Source organism: Cynocephalus volans, chromosome 13 (assembly GCF_027409185.1).
Source record: "Cynocephalus volans isolate mCynVol1 chromosome 13, mCynVol1.pri, whole genome shotgun sequence".
In the NCBI taxonomy this organism is placed as follows: Eukaryota; Metazoa; Chordata; class Mammalia; order Dermoptera; family Cynocephalidae; genus Cynocephalus; species Cynocephalus volans.
In genome coordinates this window covers 23,113,527-23,137,705 of record NC_084472.1, presented here as the reverse complement: position 1 = coordinate 23,137,705, position 24,179 = coordinate 23,113,527, and positions in this window count along the sequence as shown.

Sequence of the window (24,179 nt, the reverse complement as noted above, 5' to 3'; positions counted from 1 at the left end):
TGTGTTTGGAACACTCTCCTCTCTATGTATCTGGACATTCGTTTCATGTTAACCCACCAAGGAATCTTTGGAGAGTATGCAGTTTTGAAATCTCATCTGTTTGTGAGCTCTCTCATCAGTGGAAAAAGGCAAAATAATTTTCCTCTGATATAACATGAGTCGGACTCTTTTTCTCTTACCAACAAATGCAAGCTTTCTTTCCTGCCCCCACTCTCCACCACCTTTTGTGTGTGTGCGTGCTTTATTAATTTATTTATTAATTTTCTATTTATCCCACTTCATACAAATATAAAAATCTTTGTTGTTGTCACTGGAATTTGTCTCAGGTTTTCCAAGAGGAAAGGAACTACGTCTGTGTAATTCACTTTGTACAGATTCTAGAAAAGCACTGCTTGGTTCAGGCTGTCATTTAAAAGCTCCTCTGCAGCTTCTCTTAAGCATACAGTTTGCATATTTCTGCTTTATGACTTTCAGGCATCTACAGGACCAGCAGATCTAAAGAGAAGGTGCTACAGCAGGGCAGTTGAGGGAGGGGATCTAAGCCACATGTCTTTTCTACACAGAGAGTCACATCTTAGCCTAAAGGATAGTTGTGGACACAGAAACACTGTACATTTCTAAGATAATGCATTTGTTTATTTTTGAAAGAAAATGAATGTCTTAAAAACTGCATGATTCTGGTGAACAGAAGAGACATTTACTGAGCAACAAGTAGGTAGCAGACACTGGAAGAATACTTCACATATATTCATTTAGTGACATGAAGAGTATGACGGTGTGACTAATCCTTTCCAGAAAAGTGAGAGTTAGGTATTATGCCAACCACCATTTTATGAATGAGAAAACCGAGGGTCAGAGAGGTTTAATAACTAGTCCTAATGCCAGATTTGAGCCCAAGTCTCTCTGGCTCCAAAGTTGAGACCACACACTGGCAGCCCAGGGGCCAGATCTGACCATAGGTGTATGTGGTTTGGCCTACGGTGTGTTTTATTTAATATCTGAGTTAGTTGCCAACGTTTTAAAATTGGGACTCTTTCATTAATGACAGGAGCTTTGGTGCCCTGCATTCTATTTGTCCACCTGGACACAGCTGGGCAGAGGCAAGGTCAGCCCCTTGAGACGAGGCCCGGGCTCGTTCCCTGTCTGTGCTCTCCCCTAAGCAGCCATCATGTATTCGCCTTACTGGCCTGACCCTAAGCCCCTCACTTTTCAATTCCTGCTCTAAAGTGGGTGTTCTTTCATCCTCCAAGCTTCCAGAAAAAAAGCAATCCCTGAACAATTCCTTTGACCATGGTTGCGTTGTGCAGTTACTGAGGTTATTCCATTCTGGGTTTCCTTACCCTTGCTCAGCATATTGCTTGTCATTTGGTCTTATATCCAGTGGGATCTCCAGACAGTATTTCATTGTTTGAGGAAGTCTTTTTTGACCAACAACAAAGATGTTGGGAGAAATCCAGCACCCTTCTTTGGCATCCTTCTGTCTTAGCCCCTGGGTCTCCCTGGCAACAACACTCCCTCCCACCTCCTTCAGCAGAGATGAGTCATTCTCCCATGCTCTCGAGCTTCTTCGTATCTAGGCACGGAAACTGGCTCCCACTGCTGCCTCTAGACTGCTATTCTATAACCTTCCTTTAAAACCCTCTCCTGTTTTAAAGGGGCACCTGCCCTTCCTCAGCTCTGAAAATTACCTGCTGTCCAGCTTTCTCTAAGGACTCCCCTATCTGGTTCATAACGTGCCTTTCCACCCCGATTCTTGGTATTATCTGGTTGACTTTGGCATCGACAGTGACATTCCACTGTCTCTGCTTCTTAGTTCTCTAACCTCCTCCTCCTCCCACTTAAACACTTAGAGAGCTGGAGAGAACAGAAGCACAGCCCGTGGGAAGGGAGAATCAAGACTCTTCTCCCCAAATAGCAGAAAACCTGTGGAAAACTACATAGTATCTCATTTTATTCATTCATTTGTTCAAAATATTTCCAAAGTTTAGAAAAATGTCTTTCAGAAATATTATAAATGGAAATGTACTCAGAACACTAAAGTATCTACCAACTTTAAATGACAGTATTATTAGTTGATTATCATTATCCTTAGGAGGAGAAAAAAAGATCTAATTTATCAACTCCTCAGAAAATAGTGCATGGACTACCTGTACCAAAGTTATCCTAATTTTTGTTAAAAATAAATTCCTGGTACCCACTCAAGATATACCGAATCAGAATCTCTGTGAAACTCACTTGGAAGTTTCCTCTTTAACCATCTCCTGGTTTGATTCTTCTATAGAGCAAAGGCTGAGCCTCACTTATGTGTGTGTGTCACATTTTTTAAAGTCCTCATTGATTATAGACCATAATAAAGCCTGCTCTTTTCATTTTGTCACTTGGTTGAAAAGTTAAAGACTCTCAGCTCAGAGATGGGTCAGCGGGTATTGGTACCACAGTCCTCTGTGGGATTTTAAGCAGCACTGAGCAGAAACTTGGCGTCCGAAGTCTGCCAACTGCAAGAACTAGAGCTGAAATGATGAAGTGAGTTATGGGGACAGTGCTGGGCTCTGCCCAAGCTTTTTGAAAGCTTTCAGGATGAAATGGGGAAATGGAAACTTTCCCCTGTTTAAAACACAGAAGACAAATGTGTACTGAAGGCAATTTTGGCAACTCAACTTCACACTGAACAAAGTGAAGACAATATGAGTTTCTTCAATAAAGAATAAAAAGCTGTTTTCAAATTGACCTAAGATGATTGAAAATGGAAAATATTTGCTATTTGGATTATTAGTTTGAGAGCCAGGGCCCCAGGAACTATTTTGCAATTTAACTTAAATGCTAAGAATGTACATTTTATTGGGCTTCATTAAAGAATTTGTCTCCCTTTGCCTTTCCTTTAGGTTGAAACATATGACATTGGGAACATTGAGTTGGTTCTGATGTATGAACACAGCCCTTTCATATGGTTCCACTAATAGTTCCACAGCTACCTACGCAACTCTAGCCATGCTGCATGTTGGCTCTCACCTGGACTATTAGAAATACCCTCTGAAAAGAAGCTTGCTTTTTAAAATTATTCCTTTTTATTTTCTCCTCCCTTTTTCAAGAATTTCTCATTATAGTAAAATACACATAACATAAAATTTACCAACTTGTCATTTTTGTGTGTGGGTGTGTGTGTGTGTCTTGAGGGGACTGGCCAGTAAGTGGACCCAAACCCTTGACCTTGGTGTTACCAACACTGTACTCTAGACTGAATGTCCCCCCCAAACTCACTGATGCTTGAATCGTGTCCCCCAAGTTTTATGTGTTAGAAACTTGGGCCCCACTGTGACTGTTAAGAGAGTGGGAAATCCTACTATGGTAATTGAAAAGTGGAGCCTTGAAGAGGTGATTGGATTGTGGGACTACGCCATAGTGAATGGATTAATAATGGTGGTCAAGGGCGTGGTTTGGAGGGCTTTAAAAGGAAAGTGGATGAGGTTAGTCTCTCTCTGCTTCCACCACCTTGCAATGTGAGACCACTGGGTCACTATCACCACCACCAAGGCTCTCACCTGATGTGTTCTCTGGACTTCGGACTTCTCAGTCTCAGAAACTATAAGCAATAAATTTCATTTTCTTTATAAAATACCAGTTCCATGTATTTTGTTATAAGCAACAGAAATGGACTAATACTAACCGACTGAGTTAAACTGGCCGGCCCACATCTTACCATTTTTAAGCCTACAGTTAAGTGGCATTAAGTAGATTCACATTGTTGTACAACTGTAGCCATTATCCATCCACAGAACGTTTTTCATCTTGAAAAACTGAAACTCTGTAACCATTAAACTCTGCTTTTTCCCTCCACCAGCCCCTGGTAACCACCATTCTGCTTTCCATCTCTATGAATTTAACTGCTCTAAGAACTTCATATAAGAGGAATCACACAGCTTCTGTCCTTCTGTGACTGGCTTGTTTTACTTAGCATAATGTTTTCAAGATTCATCCATATTATAGCATGTCTCAGAATTTCCTTCTTTTCTAAGGCTGAATAATATTCCATCATACACATAACTCCTTCCTTTAATCTACTCTACACACTTTGAAAATAAACATCTATATTAGTCCGTTTTTGTATTGCTATAATAATACCTGAGACTAGGTAATTTACAAAGAACAGAGGTTTATTTGGCTCACGATTCTGGGACAACTGCATCTGGCACAGGCCTCAGGCTGCTTCTACTCATGGTGGAAAGCGGCAGGCAGCCGGTGGGTACAAGTAGATCACATGGCAAGACAAAAGCAAGAGTGGGGGAGGAGGTTCCAGGGTCTTTTAAACAATCAGCTCTCGCAGGATCTAATAGAGTGAGAACTCACTTGGGCCCCCTCCCCCAGGGAGAGCATTAATCCATTCATGAGAGATTGACCCTCATGACTCAAACCACTCTCAGTGCTGCCACTTTAGGGACCAGATTTCTACATGAGTTTTGCAGGGGACAACACATCCAAATTCTGTCAATATCTTACAGAATCATTTGGTTCCCAGCACAGCTCTGTTGCAAAGCTTCTCATTGCCTGGCCTCTAGGCTTTCAAAAGTGTAACCTCTTCCCAACCTAGTCACCCAATACCTGCGTCAAAACCACTACTATCCAGCCAAATTGGACAATTCCATTCTCTGAAAACACCCCTTGCTTTTCCATGTGTTTTGTTCCTACTGTCCGCACCACTGAAGTGATCATTATTCCTCTCTCTTTAAGGACCTTCACACATGCCCCCTCCAAAATGATGTCCCCCCCATGGCTCCTTCACCCATCTCACTTCACCCACTCTGCCTGGAGGCTCTTTTCCACTCTCCTTGCTATAACGTCACCCTTAGGCTGTTGGTTCCCAAATCTCTTTTCCAGCCCACGGGTCTGCCATGGACTTGGACTCAGATTTCCAGTTTCTTGCTGGACTGCTTCACTTGGATGCCCACTGGCAATTCCAGCTCAACAGAGCAGAGCTGGATCCATCCTCTCACCCCCGACCCCCAAACCTGCATTCTCCTTCTGTGGTGGCCACAGCATCCACCTGCTCTGTCTCCTGAGCCAGGAACCTAGGAGTCAACCCAGACCTCTCCCTGTGCTGACTCCCCACAGCCAAGGAATTAGACAAGCCTGCTAACTTCACTGCCTACGTCGTTCTCAAGCTTCTCTCCTCCCATCCTATTCTGCTGCTATCCTAGTTACACTTGCATTCTCTCTTGCCTGCAACACTGCAATCATTTTTATAATAATTTTCTCCCACTCTTGTTCCCTCAAGGCCATCCTCCATACAGCTGTTCTCGTAATCATGCTAGAACGCAAACCCAAGCCTGGCACGTCCACATTTGAAGCTCCTTCATGGCTCCCATCATCCAATTCTGTTTCCTAACACACATGCAACATCCTCCATGATCCTAATCCTTCTCCATGCATGTTTCCTGTCATTCCTACTTCCCAGCTTACTCTCCAACAACCCAGAATGGCCACAATCCCCTGACGTGGGGTGATTTCCAGCTTCCTGGGTTTGTTCACGTTGTCCCCTCTACTCGAACACCCACCTCCCTTCATTCACGTCCCCAACACGTCCTGATCCCTAAACTCTGCTCAGGGAGGCACTCCACACCTCTGCCTTGCTCAGATACAGTGCCCTGCTCTGAGCACCCATGGGTTACTGGGAAGCCACATACTATGGTACTAAGAGCCTGGGACTTGTCATCAGTAAGAACTGGCTTTGAATTCCATCTCTTCAACTTTCAAATTTTGGGATCTCTGCAATTGATTTAACTTCTCTGAGAGCTAGATTCTCATCTCAGAAATGAGGATAGCAATACCTACCTCATAAGGAGGGTATGGGAAATGCATGGAAAGTGTTCATACATGCTCAATAAATTATAACTATTGCTATTATTCCATTATAGCCTGTACATATTTCTATCTTTGCACTCATAGAATTCTAACTATTTATGTCTGTGTCTTGCTCCCCCTGTAAACTGAATTCCTTGAAGTCAAAGTCTATGCATGTCTCATCTTTGTAACCCCACAGAAGACACTCGTGAAGTATTTGTTAAAGAAATGAATGCAGGAAAAAACCTGCACACCTGCTGCCGTGTTTGTGTAGCACTGCATCCTTCCCTTGAGGCACATTCTGACATGCATAATAACAATGTGAAAGTGTGTCTTATCTTTTCTGTTAAACTCTAAGTTACTTGAGGGCAGGAACCATGTCCTAATAAATGTGCATCTAATTGAATCTGAGACTTACAAGTGTTGATTCTTTTTAATAAGATAATGGTTTAAAATAGCAGGCTTCCTAAACACACAGAAAAACAAATAAGTAAGCTTAAGATCCATTATCTCACTCATCTTCAGCACCTCTCTTTCCATTAGCTTTACCCCTGACCATGCTGAGATTTTATCTCCTCAAATAAGTCATGCTTTTCTCTTCTTGGGGCCTTTCTAGGGGCTGCTGCCTGAACCTGGAATATTATTGGCTAATCTGGTACCTGTTGGTCTTCAGAAAAGCCTTTCCCTGATCCCCAGATCTGGCTAAGTCATTCCTACTTACTTTTCTAAAGTTCCTTCTTCCCACTGGAAAATGAGAATTTCCCCTGTATCATGGAAAGTCTGCCACGATTTCTGCTTTTTCCTCAGCACCAAGAGTGCAGTCAACATTCAGCAAACGATGTCGACTGACTAACACAGCTCTGTGTTTCAGACACTGGCAAATGCTAGACTCAACAGGAACACAGGAGTTACTCTACCAGAATTTATCTGAGACTAAATTCTTAAAGACTATATTATAGGAAACAGAAACCAAGACAGTGATTAAAGACATATTCTATAGCAGAAAAGACAGAAAAATTCAAAAGTGACCTTTACGTAGACCAAAAGCACTGACTGATGCAATTTAACTTGGGGGTGATGCGGTAGTGAAACTTTTTCAAAAATTGAAACTAGCGGCAAATGGGCCTGAGAACAGCTCTGTGAGTTTACACTGATGGTCAGCAGTCCATCTAGATCCCAATCTCCATCATGCTCAGTTCCTGACCAGCCTTATTCCTTTCTGGTGTGGAGTTCATAGAACAGGTATCATTCATGTGTCTGTAGTTCTGTAGGCATTTCTTGCCTGTAGTGATTTTGCTGTGCTTCCTCAGTCATGAAATCTGCCAAACCTCAGTACAGCCCGTCCCACAAAACTGAATGGGGCTCAACATAACTAGTACTTGGTACTCACGGCAATAGATGAACCCACAACCCTCCACTAATGCAAGAGATCTTACAAAGTCTATAAAATAGGCCCTTACTTTCTTATTTTCCATTCATCCACTTAGCAAACATAATTACCTACTATTGTTTAATCTAGTATTCCAGAGAACCTCATTCAGTCTCATAAGTGGACCTTCTTTAAGTATCCTGCATTGCGAAGCTTTGGCAGAAGAGGTGGAACATTGGCTCACTGGTCCCTCAATCATAGGATCTGTCTGATGGTTGGATCTGTCCACTTTGTGCCCAAGGAGCCACAAAGGCAGAGCCGGAGCATCAGCACAGCACAAGACACTGTTAGGATAGCCAGGACAGAGTCTCAGAAGTCACTGCTACAGCCTTCCCCAGTCCCGTCATGCCTGCTGTGTTGTCCCTGGCCAGCTGGCTCTCAGATTCATTTCTCACCCTTCCTTGCTTTGCATCAGGGAACTCTTGCAGGCAGCATTTCCCAGGCCCCTGATTCAGCTGGCTTCTAGCTGAGTTTAGACTATGAAAGGCACTGGCAGGACATCGCAGGTCAAGGAAGGGAGCTGCTGGTGCATTCCCCCCTGCCTTCCTTGAAGGATGTTTCCACACACATGCCCCCCCCCCACGGTTCAGATGTCCCTCCAAGAAAACCCTGTAAGTGGAGTGAGTTAATGTCCCATGGGTGAACTTCTGATCAATGGAAAATGTGACCGTGTGGATATATTATTCCTCCCTCCTCTCTTCAATAGACAGGATTGTATCCCTTTCCTGTGATGCTAAGTTTTTCAGCTGCCTTGACCATCCCTGAGTATCAGGCAACTAAGCACCTTGATGGCAGTGAGCTAGGTAATGAGTCCTACATCTGCTGTCTCCTCCCCGCTTCACTCTTCTTCTCCCTCACTTATGCTAGCTAGGATGGGTCCCCTGCACTCTATCAGTTAGAGTTTGATCAGAAAAGAAGAACCACTAGAAGCAGAACAGAATGAGGGATTTTTAAATAGGGCTTTGGTTTTATAAAACTGTGTTGCCCTCCAGAAGAGTTTATGAATGGCTGCTGCTTATGTGTTGGGTGAGACAGGGCATGCAGTCAAGAAAGAAAGCTACACATGAAGTGGGTGAGAGCAAGGACAAACCAAAACTCACTAGGGTGAGCTGTAGCCATAGACAAACTGGCACCTGTATCAGTCTCTTGTCAACTTGAAGCCTCCAGCTTCCATGATGCAGATGCCAACAAGGAGTCAGAAGTCACATAAGCTGAAGGAGAAAATCTTATGGAGACTGGCTGTTACCCTGATGGGCTTATGAACAAACTGGCCTAGTGGGAGAAATGGAAGTTCTATACAGCTCAGAAACATGTACTTTTTCTCACCAAGGCAAATCTAGCTAGGGCCATTGCTGAGTGCCAAACCTGCCAACAGCAGAAAACACTATCCGACCCCACCCCCACCCCGACCCTGCTGCAGTAGCACCCTTCTCCTTGCCCAGCAGCACTTGGCACCATTTGATGGCAGACTGATGACATAGGAGCACTCCCGTTTGGAAGGGGCAGTGACTGTTCTCACTATTACTCCCAGTCATCTACTATTGAACTTTTCAGCCTGATACAACTTTATGTTCCTTCCACCTGATCCCACACTCTAGGATCCATTCCCACACATGTTTTCCAGATGTCTAGAGTTGTATATTGAAAAAAACCTCAGACAAGATAGAAAGGCTGCATCTAGAAGTAGAGATATCGCAGCAAAATTGAAGGATTCGTGACCCCAGCTTCATGAGAATAGGCCCATATTTCTCCACCCCAATTTTTAGAATCCCTCTCCTTCCCAGTAAATGTGCTATTTCACATGAAAGATCCCGTGAAGTTAGAAATTCATTTTATGTTGTAACTCAGTCACCTATAGGATTAGACTTTCGGCTTGGTTTTCAGAAATCTTGGCCCTTCCACTACAGATTATAAGTGTTTTGTGAAGGCCACTCAGAGACTGAGTTTCAGTTCTCTTATGTAGATATTGAACTGAGAATTTAAAGCACTGAATTCACTTTCTTTCTTCAGGTTCTCCAGCACACTTACAAGCAACCAACCAACCCTCTATACTCCTTATTTCCAATAAAATGACAAAAAATACTTAGCCATCTAAAGCCATACCTTCTATAGGCATTTGATTACAGATAAAAACTTAATTAAACATTTGCCATCAAATGTGATAAACTACCAGTGTCCCCTCATCACCGGAAATACTTGTCATTACTGCATTTGAATCTAATCAGTTAACAGATCCAATTCCAAAATCAATTCAGACAACCCATCCTTAAGGTTTTGTTTCTGTTCTTCCAGTATCAAATTTTGTATCAGTCATGGTTTTGACCAGGGAATAAACCATAAAGATTGATATACAGTAAGAAATTTATTGTAGGGATTTGATCTTATTTATTGTGGGAGTGGTTAAATAGTCTAAGTGTGGCTGTTGCTTTTGTGTCTGGAGTGGTCCTGAAGTAGGCAGCGTGGGTTGTACAGAGAAAATGTAAACATGGGGTGGAGGTAAGCAAGGACCCCACCTCTCACTGCCTTCAAGCCCCAACTTTGCTGATCCAAGTGACCTAATGAGAAGCTGGTGCTCTTCATCATGGAGTTAATGGTATACTTGTTGGCCCAGGAGTCAGAGAAGCAGACAGAAGAGATCCAAGACCCACAGTCTGTCCTCTTACCTATAAGTCAGAATAAGCTAAAATCATCCTACAAAACATAACTGTCTACCTTTCATTTTTCTTAGGAATATTTAAGAACCTTTTCATATTCCCTAAAATTGCAAGCTAAAATTGAATTTAAGATGCTGTTTCCAAAAGTGAACCACCTGTTTTTTTCTGAATAATTTAGTCGCATAAACTCAGAGAAAACAAAGATACTAAACTCTCTTAAGTGTAATATACATTATTCTAGTTTTGTTTGTGCTGATTTTTAAAAATATTGTTCCATTATGTTTAATTTAATTTTAAAAGACTTGGCTCCTTCTTTGTACACGCAAACTCTGTAGGAGATAGGCATGTGAATAAGATCCTAATATGAATAAGTATCAAAGGTCACATAATTTAGAAGGGAAAATACAAATTAAAAAAACTCAGACTGTGACAAATTTCATGTAATAACATTAAAGAAAGTTTTGAATTAATTTTAAATTTAAAGAAATGAGATTTACATCCATGCATAGAGAAATTCAGGAATAATATGTTAAGGAAACTGCCTGCAAGCTACATCCAAAAGCTTGAATTGGGTTCCTACTAAGGAAGAAGAACAGGAAGAAAAGATTTTTAAAGGCAGAGAGAAAACAGTATAGGCAATGGTGTGTTTAAAAGAAAGCATAGAAAGGCTTCTTAGAACAGGGAGCATTTCAGATCGGCTGGAATGTGAGGAGGATTTAGGGGAGAAGAAAGTTAGGTTGAGGGAACAAATTAGGGAATTTATTGCAGGGTATAGTAGTTGGTGCTTTATTTAGTGGTTCACAGAGAGGCACTGGGAGATTTTGAATAGGAAAGTGACATGTTCAAAGCACAGCCCTAGGAAGATTTCTCTGGCAACTGTATGTAGAATGAATTGGAGAGAAGGAAACCAGGAAGCACCACAATGAATTAGAACAAGCTCTAGACTGAGACTTAGGAGACCTGGTCACATCTAACCTGTGTCTAATTTGGGGCAAGTCACTTCCCCCACTGGACATCAGTTTTCTCCTATGAAAAAATCATGAAGGAGGATTTAGTTATCTCTCAATTCCCTTCCAGCTTTAAAGAGGAAAGAAAGACCAATAGCAAGAGGTTCTGCAATAATGAAACATTAGAGTAGGTGACTGTGACTCTTACACCTGTGGTTTGCTTTACTATAGAGAAATTAAAGATGTGGTTAAAAGAAAACATTCCTTTATGATATTCTGTAATCACATGAGAAATCTTTTATCAGAAGGTAGTCCAAATGAGTTAAGCTAAGCTATCTTCATGAAGAAGTGTGGCAAGCAGTTTTAGCAGCAACAATACATCCCTTTATCTGTATACATTTTTGAACAATTACTATTTACCGGAGTTTAAAAAAAAAGCCAAGATGGTAGGTAAGCAAGCAGATCTGAGAAAGAGAGCCTGAGACAGTTCTCAATGTCCAGGGGACAGCAGGCAAGCTGCCACCATCCCTGCACTGTCTGTCCCCCAGAGGTCACAGTCTAGGGGCACCTCACACTCTTGTGGGCTTTATCTTAGGAAGCCCATCATGTTCTCGTGGTACCAATCCCCTTATGGCTTTGGCATGAGGAAGAGAAAAGTTATCATTATGAAATACACTAAGAGACTTCTCCATAAGAAAGGCCTGCACTTGAGAAGGAAAGACTTTTCCAGACCCTTATCTCAGTTGAGAAAGTCCATTCCTCCCAATTCAGTTCCTTCTTTCCTTCCTGTCCCACCTCAGGGGAGAAAGGGACATAGTCAATAGCAGCCAGGGTTTCAAAGAACTAGACCAGAAATTCTGCAAACAGGAAGGGAATAGGGGACAGGTGGGGTGAGAAGGAAGCTGGAAAACACTTGTGAACACTATCCCAAAATACAGGCCAACAGAAAAACAGATTTAATTATAGAATTCTTCCCCTCTCTCATACCTTACCACCACACAAGTATAATAACAAGGGATAACAGCTGAAAGAGCTGCAGTATCTCTCTCTGAGAAGTTGTTTTTAGGGAAGATAAAGTCAAAAGGGGAGACAAAAACAAGAACACTAGAGTAATTTGAATCCTTTGGCACCTATAGCTACAGCAAGCATTAAACTCAGCCCAATTCCTAGCCAGATAAGCATACTCTCACTAAAGGTCTTTCTACCTCAGTTTCTATTGCCTAATACAACATACTTGGCTTTCAACAAAAATTTACAAACATGTCAAAAGATAAGAAAAACATGGTCTGTAGAAGGCAACCATCAGAATCAGATTCAGATACAAAACAGATGTTGGAATTACCAGACAGGGGATTTAAAATAACCATGATTAATATTGTTAAAAGTTCTAATAGAAAAATTGGACAACATGCAAAAAACAGATGAGTAATATTAGCAGAGACACAGAAACAAACTCTGAGAGAACCAAAAGGAAATGCTAGAAATTAAAAACACTGCAACAAAAATGAACAATGCCTTTGATGGGTTCATGACTAGATTCAACATGGCCAAGGAAAGAATCAGTGAGCTTGAAGATAGATAAAGAGAAACTTCCCAAACTGAAATGCAAAAAGTAAAAAAGAAGGGGAAAAAAAAAACACAGAACACACTAACATCCAAGAACTGTGGAACAATTTCAAAAGGTGTAAATTGCACATAATCGGAATACCAGAAGGAAAGGAAAAAGAGGATGTAGTGGAAGAAATATTTAAAGTAATAATGGCCAAAAACCTTCCAGAATTAATGACAGATACCAATCCACAGATCCAAGAAGTTCAGAGAACACCAAGTAGGATAAATACCAAACAAAACAAACAAACAAAAAAAAACTACACTTAGGCACATCATATCATATTTAAACTGCAGAAAACCAAAAAGAAAAAGGAAATCTTGAAAGAAGTCAGAGGAAAAAAAACCACCTTTCAAAGAAGAAGATTACAGTGGACTTATCAGAAACTATGCAAGCAAGAAGAGATTGGGGTGGAATATTTAAAATGGTAAAAGAAAAAAACACAAACCTAGAATAATTACAGTGAAATTATTATCCAAAAGTGAGAGAGAAAGGTGTCCTTGAACAAAAACTAAGGAATTAATCAAAGCAGATTTTTCCTGCAAGCAATATTAAAAGTTCTTCAGGCAGAAAGAACATGAAATAGACAGAAACTTGAGTATTAACAAAGAAAGGGAGAGCACTAAAGAAGGGAAAAATAAAAGTAAAATAAAACCTTTTTTTATTCTTAATTGGTCTAAAAGATAACTGTTTAAAGTCATAATGGTCAAAATTATATGAATAAACAAATGACTTAGGCGAATAACTCAATGAAAGGAAGATATCACTTTTGGGTAGTAAATGTTTAGCTTGGAATCTTAAATATAACTTAGAAATCAAATCACTGAATATCTGAAGATCAAATTAATACATAGATTAATATATAAGTCAACTTTTTGAGTAACTGACTTTTTATAGTAAACCAAATATTGCTACCAATAATCCTTATGTCAACTTACATATAAAATAATTATACCCCTAAAAGTTATAAACACATTTTTAAATACTTTAAGTCTAAGCTTATTTATTTTTGGCAAATAAAGATTTAAAATTAAAGTCAGTTTTAGATTATTAAAATATTGTCCTTGAGAACAATTTTTTAAATAATAAGTAACTGAAATGCCTGTCCTGAGCTATCTGTTCCTGACATTACCAGTGACCATAGCAGATACAGATTTTATAAAATCTTTATTAAAAAAAACTAAGATCGTAAATTTTTGGCATAAGAAACCTGGAATAACTATAATCATCTTTATGTTGAAAATGACAAAAGAAAACCCAATCTTTTGTGATGCATTTTTTATTTTCCTGGATGACACCTATAAGATTTAAAAATTCAGAGTAAGGCTGTTACCAATCTGGTTACCTACTGCCATTATTATCATTATTATTATTGTTACTATTACTATTTTTATAATGCTTGTGACTGTAGTTGCCCTAAATTCCTTTGTGGAAAGAAGTGATGTATAAGTACAAATGAAGGCATTTAAATGTAAGCTCTACATTTTATGATAAACAGTTATTAAGATACTGACTATTTCAAAATAAGAAAGAATGAAAGGTGCACTGCTTTGAAAGATTGAAAGATGTGCTGAACATTGCCACCTGGATTTACCAAAAGCCCTCAGTCTCTATGCTGGAAAAACAAGTGATTGGGTGTGTATCTCTCTCTCCTCTCATTTAATTGTCCACCTTAACGTACAACCTTGTCCCTCCCCTATGCAATCCCAGTCACTGCTTTATTTCAGGCCATCACTGTATCTATCTCACTGGGCCTCCTCAATAGATTTCCAACAGCTCCCCTGGGTCTCTCTGTATCGTCCTTAGAGTTACTTTCTTAAAACATAAAAATCATTCCCCTGCCTAAACGTTACTGATGGCAGAAGACACAATAAATGAACCGGGCTGTATCTTACAGTAGAATACAATGCAACCTCTACCAATCACATTTTAGAGGACTACGTCATGACATGAGAAAGTGCTCATGATGAGAGGGGCAAATCAGAGTATAATGAGTATGTACGGTAGAATTTCAATTTTGAAATACTGTAAGTCTGTTTTAAAATGTGTATAAATTCCAGGATAATGTTTTTGAAACACAGTAAGATTCTTTTTTCTTGCATTTCTGTGCATTTGACCTGTCTGTAGTCAGCCTGAGACATCGTCTGCCTGGTTTGGGATGGGAGTGGGCACCTAAGATTAGATCTGTTGTAGCAGAAAGAAGAAATACAAAGAGAAAGAGAAATATAAAGACAACACTCACTCAGCTTTTGGCTATCAAAATGAAATTTCTGAAATAGTTTTTGAAAGACACTCTTTACCAAGACAAGAGCAGATATTTAAAAGTTCTTTTAGCTACCATCTAGGCCCTTAACAAATAAAGAACCAGACTGGTACTCAGATCATGGAGTTTCTTTTATGTGTAACAAAAAAGCAGGATATGACAACTCTTTAACTTTTTGATCTCAGAACCCCTTCACAACTCTTAAAAATTATTGAGGACCCCAATAATTTCTAGTAATATCTATTAAATATTGATAGATATTTGCTTATGTGGATAATACTTGTATCTATTAATAGTTACCATATTAGAATTTAAAACTGAGAAATTCTTCAAAATATTTATGTATTAGCGTACCTACAATAATAATAAATCTACTACATTAACATAAATTACACATTTTTATGACAAAATATTCTCCATCCCCTCAAAAAATGAGTAAGAAGAATGGCCTTGTTTACAAATTTGCAAATCTTTTTAATGTTTAGTTTAATGAAAGACAACTGGAGTCTCATATCCATTTCTCCATACAATCTATTGTGATATATTGTTTTGGTTGAAGTACAAAAGAAAAAAAAATCCAGCCTCACAGATATGTAGCTGGAAAAAGAAATATTTTAATACCCTTTTCAGATAACTGTGGATATTCTTCTTTAATACTGCAGCAAAACTCAACAAGTAATGATTTCTTAAATATTAGTTACAATATTTGACCTGAAACCATATAAATGAATTTTAATACTGTTACATTAGAGTCCATTTATCTATCTTGCTCTCTGAATGGATCTTTTATCCATGCATGATTTTGAACATGATGCATTTATCATTTGGAGAATATTAGTTCACTGAGTTATGTAGGTTTTCCAAATGTTGACATATTTCATTGCATAATATCAAACAAAAATCTGTAAGTATTGGGAAACTGTCAGGTTCAGGCTGGTAGATACAAACTTTTCAAACTTCTAGTTTTTGGTTAAAAGATTAAATAATTATCTGCAACAAATACTTTTAGTTGTTTTCCTTGAAATGACAGGCTTACTTCATTCATTTCTGATAAAATTTCTGCCAAATATGCAAGTCTGAATAATCAGTTTATTAGATGTATTTTCAAGTAAAAATGGTATTCCATGAAAAAAGCTGCTAGTTCAGCTCACAACTCAAATAATTGTATATGTGCTTTTCCTAAGACAACCATTATGTTTCAATATGAATCAGAAGTGTTTCATTTGTATGTCCTAGTTAGTCATGCAGAACATTAGAAAAGATGTGTCATCAAAAGTCAAGACTTAATATAATTAATAATTTTTATTGCTTTAGCAAGGGTATTGTTAAGTGAAACTCATAGGTTATTTTTGTCTTGATTTGTTGGGTTTGTGGGGTTTTTTGTTTTTTTTTTTTTCATCTTCTGGTGTTTCGGATGTGTGTGTGTGTGTGTGTGTGTGTATGTGTGTGTGTGTGTGCATTGACTACAAGTGAGCTGTGTTTAAGAATACCATGACTACTAGTACAGTACAGTATTACTGTCTTCATTAGGGCTGAGGAGCCAAAAGTTTGACCTACGCCACTTTTGCTTCATCAGTGTGAATGTCACACAGTGGAATGGGGAAATAATTTCTCAGTATTTTTATGAAAATAGTTTTGATCTCATGGACCCCCTGAAAAGGTCTCAGGGACTCCCAGGGATCTGTGAAACACACTTTGAGAACTGCTGACATAGAGCAACCAAGCCCACACACCCCTTTTTGCCCAAACGCTTCAGGGAACAGAGAAGGGAGAGAGCAAAGAAGCCAGAAGTAAGTCACATGGACATGGAAACATTTGAAGAGGACACTGGTGGCAAAATGACTTGGGCACACTGGGAGGGGCTGTAGGACTTCTGGGTACTTTCTGACAGGGCATAGGTGAGGTGCAGCAGCAGTAGAAGACAAGTGGTTAGGAGAGTCAGAGGGTGCTCTCTTGGCTCCTGGTGGCCTGTGGGAGGCATGGAGGGAATCCAGAGGTTTCTATGGTTTCTGGTGAGGGCCTCAAGGTGCTGGGAATTTGATGAGACTGCCAGATTTGTGATGAAGAGACCGCTAAGGCTATTATTTGGAAGCCAATGGCAAGAACCAGAAACCCCAGCAGGGGGACCAATGCAGGACCTCAAAAGACCAGCTGGACCAGAGGCATCTCGCAGGCACCTGCCGGGAGGTAGACCAGTGCTGCCCGTGCCCCAGTGCTCAGGCTTACTGCCAGGAGGGCACATAGCTTTCCTCATAGACCCACCTGCGATCTCAGGAAGGAGAAGAGGAAAGGGACAGAAATCTAAAAGACTGAGCATCTATCTACAGAATCTAGCTCATCCAAAAACAACTATTAAAGCTACCCTTCACAGAGGCTTAAATTTAAAAAAGATTGACTATTGAAGCAGAAGGAAAGTATTTTGAAAACTGAGATATAGTTTATTGTTGAGCAGAGTTTCATGAGGATAGGACCTCCCAAGGAACTATAGAATCTGCTGTAAAAAAACAGTCATTGTTTGAATAAATTTATAAGACTAAAAGGAAGTATTTTCAGTGTTACCAGAGGTTATCTCTGGGTGGTAGAATTATGGATGGTTTCTACTATCTTTTCAGGCTTGCTTGAATGTTATTAATTTTTTATGTTAAAGAATCATTATTTTAATAATCAGAAAATATATGATGCTGTCATATTAACTGAAAAATAATGTTCACATTTCTGAGCCTGGCTGAAAAATGCTCCTCCTTCTGACCCTGCTTTACCTCCTCAAGTGACTCACTGTACCCCTTGGGCCAAGCTTGATCAGGGTATTGAAGAGTTCTAGCAAGATATTCACACAATCACAAATGGAGAAAAGACCACTATAGCAAAGGACACGCCATAGCTCATAGAACAATTTGTATTCCTCCCAAAATGTCTTTGCATAAAAAAGGGGGTCATTAATTACTTCCAAAAGCTCACTTGTTTAGCTAATATTTAAAACAATAAAATTACAGCAAAATAAAAAAAAAGAATATTTAGTAACTTCTTACAGCTGCACTGTCCAATACAGTACCACTTAGCCACACATGGCCACTGAGTACCAGAAATGGGGCTAGCAAAACTGAGAAATTGAATTTTCAATTTTATTTAATTTTAACGAGTTAAAATTTTTAAATTATTACTCAATTCAGTCACTGGAAATTTTTAAAGTATGTCTGAGAATCTACTTTTTCAGTCACAGATTTCATGACATCTGAATACAATCGAGTATTTCCAATGAAAATGTATCAGAATGGAGATGTACTGTAAGTATAAAATACTTAAAATTTTCAAGCAGTAAGAAAAAAATACAAAGTGTTTACCAATTTTTTAATTGATTACATATTAAAATTATAATACTTTAGATATATTGGATTGAATAAAATACAGTATTAAAATTAGTTTTGTCTGTTGTTTTAACTTTTTGAATGTAGCAACTGGAAAACTATAATTACATATGTGGCTCACATTATGTTTCTATTGGACAGTGCTGCCTTCAAGCTCGTTGGGGTAGAATTAGACCTAAAATAATTTTGTATGCTATACCAAGTATTTTCTACTTTTGAGTGTTAATATAGATCTAGCTAAAATCCTTCTAGATCTCAACTGGAAATAATATTATTCTTTTTCTTAACGTTGTCTCTCATAAGTACTGTAATCTCCAAGCTACCTAACGAGGTATTTGTAGTGTACGAAAAGATTAAATGCTTATGACAAGTATGTGCTTACGATGGGTATTATTATGTTATTTGCAATGCTGTTGCAACTACATCTCTTTAAACCTAGAAAGTTCTATCTTTCTTTCAAAACCAGGCTAGTGGAAAGCAGCTTCAGACGTTGGGTACTTTTGTATAAAAGCTAACGGTACTTTTATTTTCTATTTGCCATTATGACTTGGTCCTCTTTGTCCTGGCTCTGTGGCAAAGTATTGAACAATTAAAATTTCCCAGAGGTCCCTTTTCTGAACTCCTAACAAAGCCTTAGCAAGTGCCTCTGTCTCCTATTCACAGAAATGCTTTTTGCCTTTCAATGAGAAACCAAAACTGAGAATAGTTTCCAGAGCTTTCAGAACTTTTTCCATTGAAATGCAAACACTCCTCTGGCGCCTCTGAAAATTCTGAGAAATTGTTGGGTTTTGGCGATGTTTCCAGAAAACCTGGCATTCTTCTATTCATGGCTGGTTTAAGTTCTTCCCTTTCCAAGTACATTCAAGTAATGTCAGCAGTTGACTGTCTCTTGCAGGGCAAACTCCCAACTTGAATGCTAAACAAAAGAGTCAGTTTTTCACTCCAAATTTGGAACTGTGACCAGTCAACCTCTGAACCTGCCTTTGTTCACCTTCTTTCCTAATGCAGTTTAGCTTCCTAACATATACTCTTATTCTTAACACTGTCCACGAAAGACCACAGCCCTGTAGGCAACTTACACAGTGCAGAGGCACAGACAAAGATCACTTGTATGTTGTAAAGATAAAGACAGACATTGTCTTGGATTCCTTAATGTGGCCATCCTAACTGGTCTGAAATTTGTCCAGAAAAATTTTTCAGAAAAATTTCTTGAACATAAACTGTGAGCCTGTCACTGTGCCTCGGCTTTCATACTGCCTGGGTGTGAACTGTAGTTACAGACTAATGGCTGACAGTTGTTTTGCATCTTGATCTTTTCTGCTGTTTGGTTTTTTAAATGTTTGCCTTTTCAAGAAAATCACTATTACTTGTATATGTAAATTTTATTAATGATTAGTACTGATCTTTTGATTTTATTTTGTGCCACAGTCTTGCAAAGCTTTGTTTAGGATTGCAGCTAAGTAAAGGCCCATGACACAGATTATTAGAATAACTGAAATTTAGATGCTATCCTGTCAAATTCCCTCACTTTTCAGAAGGTGAAACAGAGTCCCAGAGAAGTTTATTGTTAGATGTAGAGAGCTGTGCTTTTATCTTGAATTTTATACCCAAAGAATTATTATGGTTTGTAATGATGAATATACCAATTATTCTGATTTGATCATCACATATTGTACACAGGTATTGATATTCAACTTTGTACTACACAAATATGTATAGTCAATTATGTTTCAATGAAAGAAAGAAAGAAATTTTTCTCAAGAGTTATGTAAATGTATCTTAAAGCACTCTCTAAGAACCAAGGTAGCAGTTCGGGAAAGCTTCTGCTCAGCTAGCACATCTGGATATTATGAGAAAAGGGAAAAGTGGCATCACCTGCATGAGACCCCTTAACCTTGCCCTTGTGCAGGAAAGCACCCTCCTGGACCTCTTCACTAAGACTCCCGTTCCCACCGACTCCATTACATTCCATGGCTGGCTGAGAAGTATTGATCTCTGAGCATCTTTTACACATTTTAGCTGGCCCTGGGAGATGAATTTATTTGGGTTCAAACTTGAGGCTATAAGGAAAGTTCTAATATTAACAGCAAGATACCTAAATATGGGTTTTAAATGGTAATAAATTTAAGAATCCAAAGTACTTTAACTAACATTTGCAAGGCAAAACTTGTTTGGAAACTAGTCGTGTACACACAATCTTTCCATATTAAGCTAATAATACAGACATAAGGACTGGGGAGATGTGTGGAGGCTATTAATTATCAATATTTGTGTTCTGAGAAATGCAGTGAACTTAGTATTTATCACTAGAAGAAAAAAATGCTTTTCTCTTACAGTTGAGAGATTACTGAGGAAAGTAGAACTTATCAATTAGAAAGCGATTTAAACTGGGAAATAAGATTTTGAGTTGGTGACCTACATAGGTAAAACATGAAAATTCTTTAAAAACAATTTGCTCAATTCTTAGAACCTTCCAACCAACCAAAGTGACAAAGGAATCAGTACAATCACTTCAGTACCAATATTGGAAGAAGAATCTCTTCAGTCAAATCATCAGTTCACTCCAGTTTTATCAGTCTGCCACACACCTCCCATGTAGAAAGCCACCTTGGGGTTCTAACACATGGCACAGAGGAGTACAAGGGGTCACAGGACCCAGGGCAGAAGAGGCAGAGAGAGATAGGGAGGCCCTAGCAGCAAAATGCTTTAAGTCAGCTCCTCTGTTACAAAGTAAACATTGTGACGTGTCAATTTGCAAAGGAATAAAATGAAAAATTGCTTTCAGAGGCCTCAGAATGGTCTCTGCTTTGAGGCATAGAAAAAAATTGATTTCAGTAATTGAAAGAGAGTTTTGCCGTGCATGGGCAATCATCTTCACAGAAGATTCTGCCTACACAGCCCACTGACTTCTGCGATATCTGAATGAAGATTGTTCCAACCTTTCTATCCCTACTGTGGGGAAAATAGAATAATTTAGTCAACTTTGTACTCCAGCTCACTACTCTAGCTCAGTCATTCATTCTGTAATTGTCAAATTCGTTTGTTTGGTTGTTTCTTTTTTAAAAATGTATTTGTTTATCCTAACTGACAAGTAAAAATTGTATATATTGATGGCATACAACATGATGTTTTGATGTATGTATGTATCGTGGAATGACTGAATCAAGCTATTGAATGTATGCATCACCTCACATACTTTTTGCGTGTGTGGTAAGAACACTTAAAATCTATTCGCTTAGCAATTTTTAAATGTACAATATATTAACTGTAATCACCATGATGTACAGTAAATCTCTTGAACTTATTCCTCCCATCTAACTAAAATCTTGTGTCCTTTGATTAACATCTCCCTCATTCCCACCACCTCCCAGTCTCTGGTAAACACATTTCACTCTCTGCATCTGTGAGTTCAACTATTTTAGTTTCCACATGTAAGTGAGATCATACGGTATTGGTTTTTCTGTGCCTGGTTGATTTCAATTAACATAACGTGCTCCAGGTTCATCCATGTTGTTGCAAACATTAGTATTCCCTTCTTTTTTAAAGGCTAAATAGAATTCCATTGTGTACAGATACCACGTTTTCATGATCCATTCATCAGCTGATGGATACAAGTTTATTTCATATCTTGGCTATGATAAATAGTGCTGCAGTTAAAGTTTAAAAAGAGCAATATGAAAAGATGGGAGTGCAGATATCTCTTTGACATACTGATTTCATATCCCTTGGATATATACTCAGTAGTGGGATTGCTGAATTATATGGTAATTCTATTTTTAATTTTTTGAGGAACCTCCATACTGTTTTCCATAATGGCTGTACTAATTTACATTCCCACCAACAGTGAGCAAGGCTTCCCTTTTCTCCACATCCTCACCAACGCTTACCTTTCATCTTTTTGATATTAGTCATTCTAACAGGTATAAGGTAATACCTCACTGTGGTTTTAATTTGCATCTCCCTGATGTTGAGCATTTTTTCATATACTTCTTGGCCACTTGTATGTCTTCTTTTGGGAAATGTCTGTTCAGGTCTTTTGCCCATTCTTTAATCAGGGTATTTATTTTCTTGTGTTTGAGTTATTTGAGTTTCTTATATATTTTGGATATTAATCCCTTTTCAGATACGTGGTTTGCAAATATTTTTCCCCATTCCATAGGCTGTCTCTTCACTCTGCTGATTGTTTCCTTTGCTGTGCACAATATTTTTAGTTTAATGTAATTCCATTTGTCTATTTTTGCTTTTGTTGCCTGTGTTTTTGGGGTCATATCCAAAAAATGATTGCCCAGACCAATGTTATGGAGCTTTTTCCATATATCTTCTTGCAGTAGTCTCATAGTTTCAGATCTTACATTTAAGTCTTTAATCTATTTTGAGTAGTTTTTTGTATATGGTATGAGATAAGGGTCCAATTTCATTCTTCTGCATGTGGATATCCAGTTTTCACAACACCATTTATTGAAGAAACTGTTTTCTCCCCATTGTATGTTCTTGGCATCTTTGTCAAAAATAGATTGACTGGAAATGTGTGTATTTACTTCTGGGCTCTCTATTCTGTTCCATTGGTCTATGCATCTAATTTTTTGCCAGTACTATGCTGTTTTGATTACTATAGCCTTATAGTATATTTTTTAATTTTTTTAATTTTAACATTTACTTGTACATATGTGTGGGCGTAGTGTGTTGTTTCAATAAGTGCATTTGCTGCACAATGATTCACTTAGGGTAGATAGCACAGTTTGTAGTATATTTTGAAGTCAGGTAGTATGATGTTGCTAGCTTAGTTCTTTTTGCTCAAGATTGGTTTGACTGTTCAGGGTCTTTTGTGGTTTCATGCAGATTTTAAAACTTTTTTTTTTTTTCTGTTTCTGCGAAAAATGTCATTGGAATTGCATTGACTTTGTAGATGGGTTTGGGTAGTATGAGCATTTTAACAATACAAATTCTGAAACTGTCAAATCTTTAAAGCTAAATTCCTCACACCAAAATTCCATCTATCTCCAGGGTAAGTGGAAGCAATTGAACACAAATTTCTGGAACTTTTACCAAGCCCTGGAATCACTTTGCCTTTCCTTGTTACCCAGCCCCATAACTCTCTTGTGATTACATGACTCCTGCCCAGCCCAGAGAAGATCCAATTAAAGATTTAAGAACAGAAACTGTCATATAGTAAGAGCTCCGCCACCAAAAACATGTTAGTGATTATGATGATGATAATCAGCCCAGGCGGCGTTGTCTGCCCCTTCAATGCTGTTCTCACCAAACACTGAGTGCTTTTTTTAAGCTGGCACTGGGCCAAGCTCAACTCATCCCCCTCCATTCATTTTTCCTGTTCCTCCTCCCAAGAGCTTTGCTAAAGAAAATTGTAGAGGGCTATCTGGTTAGCTCAGTTGCTGCAAGTGCAGTGTTATAACACCATGGTCAAGGTGTTCAGACGCCTATACCGGCCAGCAGCAAAAAAAAAAAGAAGAAGAAGAAGAAGAAAGAAAAATAAATTACAGAATTTTGATGATCTCTCTACAAATTCCTGCTGGCTTCTAATGTACTCCTGGCTGACCAGAACTTTATTATTTATATCACGTGCCTTCTTTATCCCACTCTCCAAACAAATTACTCCGAATCTTTATCTTAAATTTTCTCCACCTGAAGTCCCTTCTCCCACCGGATACCCTCAGGAGTTGATTTTCACACTATTTTATGTACACCAGTGCCTTGCTTAATATCTGAAACACAGAGTTTGTTCAATGCATATGTATCTGATTGAAACCAAAACCAACAGGACCTAACATAATTTCTACGCTAACTTCCATTTCCTTTTTTCTAAGCAATCAGTGAAAATATTATTAGCCAAATGCAAGTCACGGCTCATTTTCTGGCTTCATCCCCCTCAGGCCCTTTTTTGCTGTCCTGCTTTCACTACTTTTACTGTTCTTCCTCTGTGTTCTACATTACCCTGTTCCAATTGGGTCTGTATCAAAATGACCACAGTGGTGACTTGTATGAATCCAGCCTTTGGCACTAATTGCACACACGCTCCATCTCTTGGTCTGCATTTGTTTGAGGTTCCCACTTTAAAC